Source organism: Crocodylus siamensis, chromosome 1, assembly GCF_052110815.1.
Source record: "Crocodylus siamensis isolate JL-2025a chromosome 1, ASM5211081v1, whole genome shotgun sequence".
Classification (NCBI taxonomy): Eukaryota; Metazoa; Chordata; order Crocodylia; family Crocodylidae; genus Crocodylus; species Crocodylus siamensis.
Window position 1 is genome coordinate 93,631,596 of NC_143395.1, and position 12,002 is coordinate 93,643,597.

The 12,002-nt window shown below is 39.8% G+C and overlaps 1 protein-coding gene across 2 annotated transcripts in view; it reads right to left on the reverse strand.

Annotated features, from left to right (window-relative positions):
- The window catches only part of HS3ST5 (heparan sulfate-glucosamine 3-sulfotransferase 5), a 312,118-nt gene that overhangs the window by 120,501 nt on the left and 179,615 nt on the right, over positions 1–12,002 (reverse strand). The gene's annotated exons all lie outside the window — the stretch shown is intronic.

Here is a 12,002-nt window from a genome sequence, read left to right on the forward strand (position 1 = left end):
AGCATGCACCGCCCAAAACTGAAGCCTGGCTGCCCAGAGCTAAACTCTGGCTGTCAGCCAGGGTCCGAGTGGCAGGCTCACCACTGCTGAAGCCCCAGGAGGCCCCTAGAGCCCCAGGTAAGGCTGTGGGGGCAGGCCCTGTGTTGGCCCCAGCTTCCCCTCCCCAACCTGGGGTAACCTGCCACATATCAGAGGCTACCGAAGACAAGCAGCAGCATGGCATAAGGGCTCTCCGGAGATGAGAAGCAGCAGCACAAGGTGTGCCACTGCTTCTTTTTCCCCAGGAAACAAACATCTGCACTCATGTAGACATGGCCATGGATTGGCAAAATAGATGGCTGCCTTACAACTGATTTCCTCTGGAAGGATGAAAAAATTGAGTTGTCGTATTGCTTACATCTGAGTTGTCTTATTGCTAAGATTAAAACCTTGAACATTCAGTGCAGAAAACATTTCTCTTAGATCAAAGGGAGAGGAGAGAACGTTATCTAAAAAGAACAGTGAACTCAGTACCTCCCACATATAGCCGCATACATGCCTTAATCCATTATTCATCCACCCCTATGTGTACAACAGGCTATTTAATTCAAAAATACACTTCAAGGCATTTCACAGAGTTATTACTTTGTAAAATTATTACGTGGTTGTATAACAGTTTAAACAAGACTATGTCAGTAACAACATGCTACTTATTATATACCTAGCTTATTTTTGTTAATTGACTGGTTGTATTGGGGAAAAATACATTAAAACTATGGAAGCACATGTTTGCTATACAGAAAAACCTTTCTTAACCTAATGTGCATATGATAAATTCTAATCCATCTCTGCAGAAATATGTGCTAAAAGAAAACATAGTCAACTTAAAAAAAAGAAGAAAAAAATATTCTTATATGAACAGGGGATTTTGTTCATATCTATCTATCTGTCTATCCATCTATTTATTCATCCATCCATCCATCCATCCAGATAGTCAAAAGCACAAAGACACTCAACTATGTTTTTAAAATAAAAAAGATACGGTGTTGCTCCAACTTGCCTTTGGACCTATTAGTTCAGGGTATTTAAAACTTCAGCTTTTTCTTCCAAATACAGAGCTATTTCTTAGGAGAGCATAGAAAGATGGACAAATGGACAGGGTTTGTTTATATGTATTAATGTATCTTGAGAAAATAAATAATTATAACTGGCAATAAAGTAAAAGGCAAATTTCCAAAATATAAATCAACTGTACATTTTACTAGATCATCAGCTCAATTCATATTGAGAAAATGGGCCAAGCTGCCTGGAATCTTGCATGTGAAATATAGCTTGTTAGTAACCATATCAATTTTCTAATCACCACTACTTACGGCTGACAGAATAATGATAAACAAGGCAAGGAACATGGCAAACAGTGAAAAGCACTCTGGAATATTGAGGAAGGAAGTACTCTCTGAGAGAATGAAAAAGGCAGAACTTCTCCATGCAGCCTCTCACTCGCATTCTGCAAGAGTGACAAGGATATTCAAGAGTCATTTTTTACAAGTTATAAAGGGTGACTCATTTGGAATCTTATTTTCTTTAGTCATATTGGAGACTTTTACAAGTACAAGAGAAAAAGATAAAATCAAGCGATGAGGCATGATTGATAGACTGTTCTCTGTACCTCTAAAGAGCAAAGTTTCCTAAACCAATATACATTTACAAATAAAAGGAAAGAAAAGGACTGTATAACAAAGCCTGTATAAAAAACATAAGATTGCAAAGTACAAAGTTCAGGAAGGTTAGAAAATGGCAGAATTAATACGGTCTGTGAAATCCTTAATTTGCTCCCCACTACTTGTGTTATGGTATAGTTTTAATTACACAATTACACACCATTTTTCCACAAGTCTACCGACCCACTTTACATGTATGTGCACACTTTGTTCAATGTTACTTTTTTGACTACATCTCGCATTGTGCAGCTGTGGATATTATTTTCTGCACACTATCTAAATCCAGTTCTAATGGCAGAATTATTAATTTCTTCTTCTAGCTGAGGTTCTGCCTTTGTACTATGTTAATTCTTTACAAATATGAATTAATCTGTCCAATACCCCTTGAAATAGGGACATTGTTAACCCAATTTTAAGAATGGGGAACTAAATAACAGAGATTAAAGCCAAAATTGTCAAAGTGTCAGCTAATTTTGGGTATTCAATTTGAGAAGCCTTTGACCTCATTTTTCACAGTACTTAGCACTTTATAGTACTTGATATGTTCACAGCCAAGGTCTCATTGACTTCAGTTGGAGCTCTGAGTACTCAGCAATTCTGCAGATCAGAGTGCAGGTGCTTCAGTTACCCAGAAAATGCAGAACACTTACTAAGTGACAACCTAAGAGAGGTTTGTTTTATGTGACTTACCCCTCATCATGCAGGAGCTCTGTGGCAGAGAGACAAAATAGGATTCAGTTTTACAAAGCATCCTTCGCTTGTCTTAACTTTCTCTTCTTGGAGCTCCCTCCCTCATTCAACCTATGATGCCAAGAGGGAGTCTGTAGAGTCACAGCAGAGTGCCTGTAGGTTCATTTTCAGAATAATATGTATTCCGGGCACAGAATAGGAGCAAAGTGTCATGGAATAAAATAGCACGCAATCATGTAACTAATGACTATACCATAGCAGTGGTGGGAGGCGGGGGTGTCTGACACACCTGCTATAAAGCATTTATACAAAGTCAGACAGGCTACCTTATTTCTGGCATTTTCTAAGCCTTGAGTGCTTGACTTTGTACACTTAATTTTCCTTTAAAATGGCTTTTTATAATGTATTTTTCCAAGGTTTTAAAAAAGGAAAAACAAAACAAAACAAAACAAAATTGCATCACATACAACCACACTGACCACTCATATTGTTCTTCAGCTTGGGACTTTAAAATGCACAGGACAGTCCTCTATTTAAACTAATAGAGTAATTTATAGTAGTAGAGGGCTGTTATCTTTCTAAATGTTCCACAAGAATAATATGAGACCTTTTGTCAATTGGACTCCCAGTATTTACTAAGCAGGAAAAGAGACAGACTGAGAATGATGGGTTAATTCTAGGTTCTGTATCAAAGTGTGCCAAGGACTGTACTGTTCCTGAATCCTATCTTCTGCTCCTATGCCTGTCACCCAACTTCATTATGTCCTTCATCTACTTATTAGATTGATATGCTTCCCTTTCCCCTCCCCCACCACACCCAAAAAACCCCCTCAAACCAAAAAGGCTCAGGTTGGCTTATAGTAAAAAAATAATTAAAAAAAAATATATGAAAGCAAATAATAAGATACACTGTATAACACAAAGTTCCCAAACAATACCCCTACTTAACCCTTTTTTGCTAAATGTCTGACCACTGCAAGAAGTCTTACAGTGCTTCTGGAAAGTGTCCAGTCTTGGTATCTTGTGGTTCAGGAAGACCACAAGAAGGAAGGAGTTCCAGAGCTGAGGAGTTATCACTGAGAATGATCTTCTACATGGTTTGCCAAGTGAATTTGATGCATTGACAGTACTTGCAGGAGGTTGCTCTTGACTGACATTAGGACTGAGGTAGGACATATGGGAAAAGGCAGTCCCTTAGATACAAAGGCCCAGCCCAGCTTCTCTTTAAGCTATACTGCCTCCCACCTCCTACCTACCTTTCCAAATCCAAATGCTGACCTGTTCTTCCTGGCCCTCTTCCCCACTCCTATCCATCCTCCTCTAACTTTCATCTCTGAGCTTGCCTGTCTCCTCCTCTTCCTAGCTTCAGGAACATCTGTTAAATACTTCTAAACTCTCACCTAGTAAAATAATGAAATAGATACTATGAAAGGAAACAGAAACAAAACCCCCAAGCCAAAAAAATAAACCCAGTAAACAGGTGTCAATTCATACCAACCCTCGTATAGTCAATTCATATTTTTCCTTAGGACTTTACAGTTAAAAACACATATTAATATTACATCTTTACCATACAAAAATAGATGCTAGGTATAGAAGCTGTAGACATGTACAGTGCTATTCACTTCCATTCACATATAATGTAACAGAGCCAAAGTCTGTTGACAAAGTCTGATTGTCAAACACACAACGTGCTTCCTTTAAGAAACAATGTCCTTTAATGTGTGTATGTATGCATTTAATATTACCAGCACAATCTCAAAAAATATCTTGTGGCATCCTGGCTGCGTCTACAGAAGACTTACTGTACAGTAGTCTGTGACTACTGCGCAGTAGCATTGCATGGCAGGAAGTGTGACATGATGGTGTTGTGCAGCAGTAACAAGCTACTGCACAGTGTCATGAAAAAACTGTTCAGCGACATTACTGTGCAGTCATCTAGTACTTGTTTGTCCTAGTATAAATATTTAGTACTTGTATAAACAAGTACTAAATGACTGCGTAGTAACAACTGCACAGTCAGAGTATCATATAGATGAGGTCACTGCATTGCACTAGATAATTACTGCTTAGATGGCAGTGACCCTAAGAAAATCATGGCAAAAGCGTTAAAGGAAAGTCTGCTGACAATATCTGCAAAGAATAAATAGACCTAGTGCAACATACAATGAAAGCAGAGAGTCTCATGCACCTATTGATTCCAACAGCTGGGCCATTAAGAAAACCACTAAATATGAAACTTGAGATAACATCATGGGAGTTGGCAATACTGTGCAGTGGAGGAGCTGGAGTGATTCATGTCCTTTGCAAAAACATGCTTCTCGTATTCATATAAACTTACATACACGCACACACACAGAATCTGTCTTTGTTATTCTTATTCATTCTGTTATTCATTCAACCTGCAAGCCATAAACATATTTGTTGTTTAACAAAAAAATCTCAAACTCTCAATCTTGCTACAGGACTATTACCCTCACATTTTCATCACACAAGGCAGGGCAGCGTTTGTTATTAATAGATAACACAAGAAAAAGAACCGGCAAAAGCAAGAGAGAGAATAGAGTAAGTTGGGGAAGCAGACAAAAGAAACCAAAGACACTGTGGTCGGGGTGGAGAACAAAGAGAAAGGGGAGGAGACAGACATGGCAGAATGATGAGACACAATAATAGGCTTCCTTTTTTACATTTTTTCGTAGCTCACTACTCTTTCTATTGTAATGAGGTTAGATCTTCTTTAAGTAGTTTTGAATAGTGCAGTAGTAGTGATTATCAGAACAGTCTCATGAGTACTTTTAACCAAATAGTCTTCAGAAGTTCCTGAAGCCCATTTTGTAAATTCAATGGGTATTTTAATTGACTATTAAAATACAACATCAAACAATAACATCATTACTGCACTGCTGCAGAACTACTTAACAAAGATATAGTCCCCAGAAGAAAGGGCTCTTCTTTTCTATGAACTTGTGAAAGTAGCCACAGCAGAGCAAATACCCTCAAGCTGTAGTATACAAAGGAAGGAGAGAATCTTTCAGTATATGCTGCACCTTCTTCCCCACCCAAGAGAAGCTGAGCTAAAGTCCATTGATTTGGATATAGACTATGCCAAGGTTTATTAAATTTTACCTACTCTTCCCCTACTATATATACTAGGGCTGTGCAAAATTTCAATGGCCATTTCGTTTTGAAGGTGTTTCGACGCATTTTGAGCTCAAAACACTGAAACTGAAATGAAATGCAAGGGTTTGAAACAGCTTCAGAATGAAACAAGGGCACGCAAAACGTTTAAAAAATTTCAAAGACTTCCGGTTTCAAAGCTGGGCTTGCGGAGAAATATAAACTAAGGAGAGGGAGGGGGAAGAGGGAAGAAGGACTGCTTTGACATTGACTGTGTAGCTGGCCAGTGACTGTGATCCTTCCCTGAGGTCCCTTCCAATCCCAGTGTTCTGGGGGAGGGACGGAGAAGGAGCATAAAAGCATTGTTTGAAATGAGCTTTGTTAGCTGCGCCTTCATCAGCTTACTGAGCTGTGTTCTCCAGCAGCATTAGGAGCACCAGAAAGGCTCTCACTTCCTACTTGCTAGTCTAAATCCATGTTTTCCCTAAACAGCTTGCATTGACTGTGCAGGAATGCACACATGTGTTACAGAACATATATTTATATATTATATAAATACATACATTACATTACAGAAACACACACAAATTTTCCAGCACTCCAAATATGAAGTGTGCAGGAAAGTCAGGTGGCTACTCTTCTGGCTGGGGCAGAAGAGAGGGCAGAGGGAAAGCTCTAAGTCCCCCCTTCCCCCCCCCAAAAAAAACTTAGACACAGCCTCTTACCAACAATTAGCAGCCATGACACTTCTGCTGCTAGTGGCACCAAGGAGATGGGAGCAGTGTCTGCATCCCCTCCAATAACACCTGCCATTGGACCGTGACTGAACTGAAGGTCGAGGGCAGCCTCCCTATCTATTATCTTTTCCAACAAGACGGGGCAGCAGGCAAGAAGAGAAGGCACCTACAGGGTGGGACTGTCATGGTCACAGGGTCCTAGAAGTATCACAGCCATCTCTAGGGATCCTACTCCATCACAAAGTGCAGTTTCTCAGAAACTGCTAAAACCTATCTCCTTCAAAACTGGTAGGCTTCATGGCCTCAAAAGGGGCTACCATCCCTGCAGTTTTCATCCCACTTTGCCTTCACACTCACAAGTGACATGAGTTTTCCTTTCAAGATTTTGAAGTGCTGTTTCCCAAAAGCCCCTGCACCTATCTCCTTAAAATGTAGCACACTTTGTGGCCTCGGTAAGAGCTACCATGCCCACTGTTTTCACCCCCTGTGCTTTCATACTCACACATCACAAGCCCCTACACCTAACTCCTTGAAAACTTGACAGGTTTCATGCCTCAGAAAGAGCTACTGTCCCTGCTGTTTTTATCTGAATCAGGCAAGAAATGACAAAGTTATAGGTATTTTTGTGATTCCCCATTATAGCTTATGGGCAAAATGCGTCAAAACAGTGAAACAGTTTTGGCAAAATGAAATGGAACAGTGCTTTGAAACAGCAAAATGGAACACCATCTCTTCCAAATGGCGAATCTGAAATGAAACACTGCCTACTAAATTTTTGCGCAGCCCTATTACATACGAGTTATGGGACATAAGTGTTTTCCTCCTTAGGTCAGCAGGAGTGTGTGGGTGTGTCCCATTTTTGAAAGTAAATGTAGTAAAGAACTTCAGTCCTTCAGTCCCTCTCAGAGTGTTCCCTCCCCCACAGAAGCAAAAACACAAAATAACTCACTGGCTTTACCAGTGCAGGTTTGGGCCCTTAGATTTTACCTGTGCAGTCTCTGAAATGTAGGCAGAAGCTTGTGCCCAGCTGGAGCCAAAGAATCAGGCCACAGTTCCTTGTAACAGTGGGTTCTGTGGATGATCACTTCAGACAAGTCAAAGACACATTATTTTCATATAACTCTATATGTGAAGGACAGAGAAGTATGGGAGACAGTCATAGTTTACATCAACAACATACTGGACCAAATCCTGCTCTCCAATTCATCCATTTAAATCCCCTGTTCCCAAGGGAAGCTCCGTGTAATTATTGGAATTACTTTAGATTTGCTGTTTTGTGGTGACAGAGAGAATTTGGCCCCCCTTTTGCAAGCTGCAAATCAATTCTAAATTACAATTAGTTTTAAATATATAAAATGCAATTTGCAGGCACAAAATATTTAGTGCAAAGCAGATATACAAGTACATCAGGAGCTGTAGTCACATTACCAGAACACATTAAAAAAAAATTAAAAAACAGCATTTATAATAAGCTATGTTCATAGTAAAGGAGCAAAGAGGCAGGTGAATCTTCCATTTAACCATTAAAAGTGCTCATCAGGTGTCCAACCACAGAACAAAAAGTGTGACAAGTGAGATAAAAGTCAACTGTGGACTAAACAGTGCAGATAACAATTACAGGCCAAAAGTTGATAAATATTATGCACTTCTGTTGGCCTCAAAGGGATTTATTAAAACACAAGTGTATAAAGTGGTTGCTGGAATTGGTGATGTATAATTCTGTCCTCTTGGGAAGATGGCACAAGGCAGGCTTGTTTGGTTCCCCTGTAGTCTACAGAGACCTGGCAGGCATGGAATACATTTCCAGTGGACTTTGGAAGCCCTAATAGAGTTACTGGACTCTGATATTGTGTTAGACTCAGATATCGTGTTAATGTCAAATTATGTCAATAAAGTCAAGTAGGTGTGGGACAAATCCATACTTCTTAATTCAGTTTTGATGATGTCTTTTTCCTACTGAAAAAATGCATGAAAAAGAACTTTAGTGTGGCAGCTTCTCTGGAATCTACATAATTATTTGCTTACATCTATGATAGCATCAAACAGTCTAGAAATAATAAACATCAGCTGTAGAACAGAAGAACTCATAGAGGAATCTTTAATGCATTTATGAGCTATGTCCATTCTATATTATTGTACTGGCCAGGTACTACTTCCACTGAGAACAGTCTCTTTGGAAATGATCACATAGAATCTAGTGGGCTAGGTCCATAAAAGGTACCTAAACTGAGTACTGCTGCCCTTCATTTTTAGGTTCTTAGCTGCTTCTTGGAATCCACTTAGATGCCTGTGATCCCAGTGCCATGCACAGGGAAAATTAGGTGCCTAAGAATGGGATCGAAAAAAGCCAGCATACTGAGAAGGGAATGCCTCCTACAGTGAGCAGCAGGACATATCTGGGATGTAGGTGGTTTATTCCACACTGAAGGGAGACACTTCCCTTTACTGAGGATCCACAACTGTCAATCTCTCCTGGAATAAAAAGCCTGCACTAAGGATTATGGCAACAGGGGTGCAGCCACACCTTCCTTCAGCTGTGTGGCATATGGACAGGAAGAGAATTCATTGCATACCTGCCCTACAACTGAAGGGGGCATGAACCTGGATATCAGTGAGCTCTCAGAGATCACAGGAAGGTCAGCAGAACTCTCACTGGGAGTTTCATATGTGTCATGAACTCTATGAGCTCATTTACTGGTCCGTGCAAAGTCTGCCATAGTCTATACTTCGAAGCAGCTCTGGTGTGGTGTTGCTATTCACTTGTCCTTCCTCCTCTCCTTCTCACTCCCTTCCATCCCTTCCCCCGGTCCCCTCACCAAATTTAAAAGAAGGAAAAGCAGGGAGTGAGCAGCAGTGGCACACACACAACAACACACAGCCCATGAATTCCAGGGGCTGCATATTGCTGTCAGCCACTCAATCCCTCCTTTCCCCTCTGCTGAATTTGGAAGGAGGGGGTGTAGGGAAGGGAAGGATGACCAGCTGTTTGAAGGTAGGGACAGACCCTGCACTGACCAACTGATGAGCTTATAGATTCATAGATTCTAGGGTCGGAAGGGACCTCAACAGATCGAGTCTGACCCCCTGCCTAGGTGTGTGTGGGGGTGCATAATGCTCATGACATATGCGGAGCTCCCAAGAGGAGCTCTGCTGACATGACTGTGAGCTCTGAGAGGTCACGGTGCGTACGGCACACAGCCAAATTGGGATGCAACAGCACTGCTGCACCTTTTCTGGATCCCCTCTGCCTGTACCAGCTCTTTCTTACAAAACATGGTAGAAGGAAAAGGAACACCTTCCTTTCCATCCACTTTATGCAGTAATTCAGAGAGAAGGTACAAGACTAAATCTGACTCTATATGCCAGTGTTTAGGACAGCTGGGAAGGGGGAGAACTGCTTTCATGACTACTTCATATTATATAAGGGAAAATACTAAGGGGACAAAGAGACATATTCTTGTTTATACATTATTAAAATCTTGTATATCTGCATGTCTTTGCATCAGTTCATTTGCTGAAATCAATGGAGCTACCTTTCTTTACACCAGCTGGGGATCCAGCCCTCCAATTCTCTGTGTTCATTGTTACAGGGTAATTGTATGGTACAGCCCTCCACCATTCCCTGCTTCTGATTGATCTGTCAGATGTTGAACAGTGTGATAAAAGAGGTAAGATGAAAGAAAATGGAAAGGCTCAAAACAAGCTTAGATAAAATATTCATTACTGATGGCAATTACAAACACAAAACAGGAAACAAAAATTCCATATTAGCAGAAGTGATTATGCAGCACCCAAATCATCTATGTGACATCTTCTCCAGTTTTTTTTTATACATAGATTTTTGTCGCAATAATTTGGATGGGGTGTGGCGGGCGGGGGGGGCGGGATTCTATTGGACCATAATTATTGGATGGAATCTGTCATATTTACTCATGTTGAGTAGTACTTATCTTACTTCTTTGTCTCAGTAGTCGTACTACTTAGTACAGTGCTAAGTGGCTGCATCTACTTGAGATGCTTACTGTGCAGTAGCTCAATACTACTGCACAGTAGCTCATTACTACTGTGTACTAGTGTCATAAGACATGAACCATGACATGATGCTACTGAGCAGTAGTAACAAGCCACTGTGCAGTAATAACTATCAACTGCACAGTCAGTGTCACCATGAATCCATTCAGGGACGCTACTGTACAGTAACACTGGTTACTGCACAGTCATTTAGTATTTGGGGGATGCAAGTTCTGTAACAACTGCACAGTCAGTGTCTCGTGTAGATGCAGCTAGTTTCACTGAACTCAGATTAGTTGTATAAGCAAATGCCCATTAGCATGAATAAGGATCAAAGTAGTTGGCCCTTTGTAAGTAAAAAATAGTTTTTGTTAAAAATCATAACTAAATGCAAGTCTTTGAAGACTATTATTCTCATTAGGTTATTATAACATATACTGTCTGAGAAAACTGTGGATGAAGAAATTTTAATTACTTAACTATTGAACACTGAAAAAGACAGTGACAAAATCTACACCATTGAAACCAACAGCAAAACTTTTTCTTGATGCCAATGGAAGTGAGACAGAGCTCCAAATAATCCAAGTTTTTACACTATGGATTAAACTAATGTTGCACCTATTGTCAGATGAGAAATATGTTCTTTTATACATGTATAAAATGAATTGACTTCTATTGATGGTTAGCTTTATGGAACCATGTGGTAGTATTAGCTGGAATTATTACTATAAATGGAACTATTCTGATTGGCCATTTTCAAGTCTAGTACCCCAAATCATTATGAAATAGCACATTTAAAATGATACCTTTCAGACATAAAACATAAAGTAGTAATGTCAAACCAACAACTTTATTTGAATGCCTCCCATTTCTGTACAATTATGACTACTTCGTTTCATGTGCAAAATCATGAAAAATGTTTTATTCCCTGGAATGCTATAATTTTCCTGTGGAACAAAGGCAAGATTTAGCTCATTATGTCTGTGGTTTAGTGCAGTTAAAGCTAGCCTTTGTCACTATTAAATACAGGCTCACAAAGAAGAATCATAAAGCATATCAAAGCAAATTCCACAGGCTAGGAAGTGCACTAGAATGAATGGATTCGAGTTACGTGTCAATGCTAGCGAGAGGGCGTTCTGTTAGATCTCTGGTGGAAAAGTGCATTGAACTCCAATATTGCCTTCTCAAGCAATATTAGTTCTACTGAGTTAGAGAAAACTGCAGTTATTTCCCTGTGTTACACCTTTCAATGATTTTAATATTCATATACAGAAGCTTCCCACCCTGATATAAAAGGACAATATGTGGAGAAAAAGATATGAATCATACTCCTGTGGCAAACTTGTTGGCTTCTGCATTACATTCAGCTGTTGCAACCAGAGTAGCCTTGTTATGTTTCTAAGATGCCCTAATTACATACATTTAAGAGGGAAGAATTCTTTAATTTAAGCCAGCACATAATCAGATGCTGTGCTTTCACAAATATTCAGAAACATCATCTGCCAGGATCAGGAGTAATTGAACTGATATCTACTGGGTTTTATCTGCAGATTTGCTGCATAATTTTTCATTTTCTTTAGAAGGCTTTAACACAAAGACAGAACATGCCTAGAGTCCCACAGAGGTGTTTTGACATTAGGCTTAATAAAGCATGAAGAACTCATTAATAAATAATGTTCTGCTAGGTTAACAAATAAAGCTGAATGCACCAGCTTAGCCCAGGAGTAAATCACATCATGCATGCAGC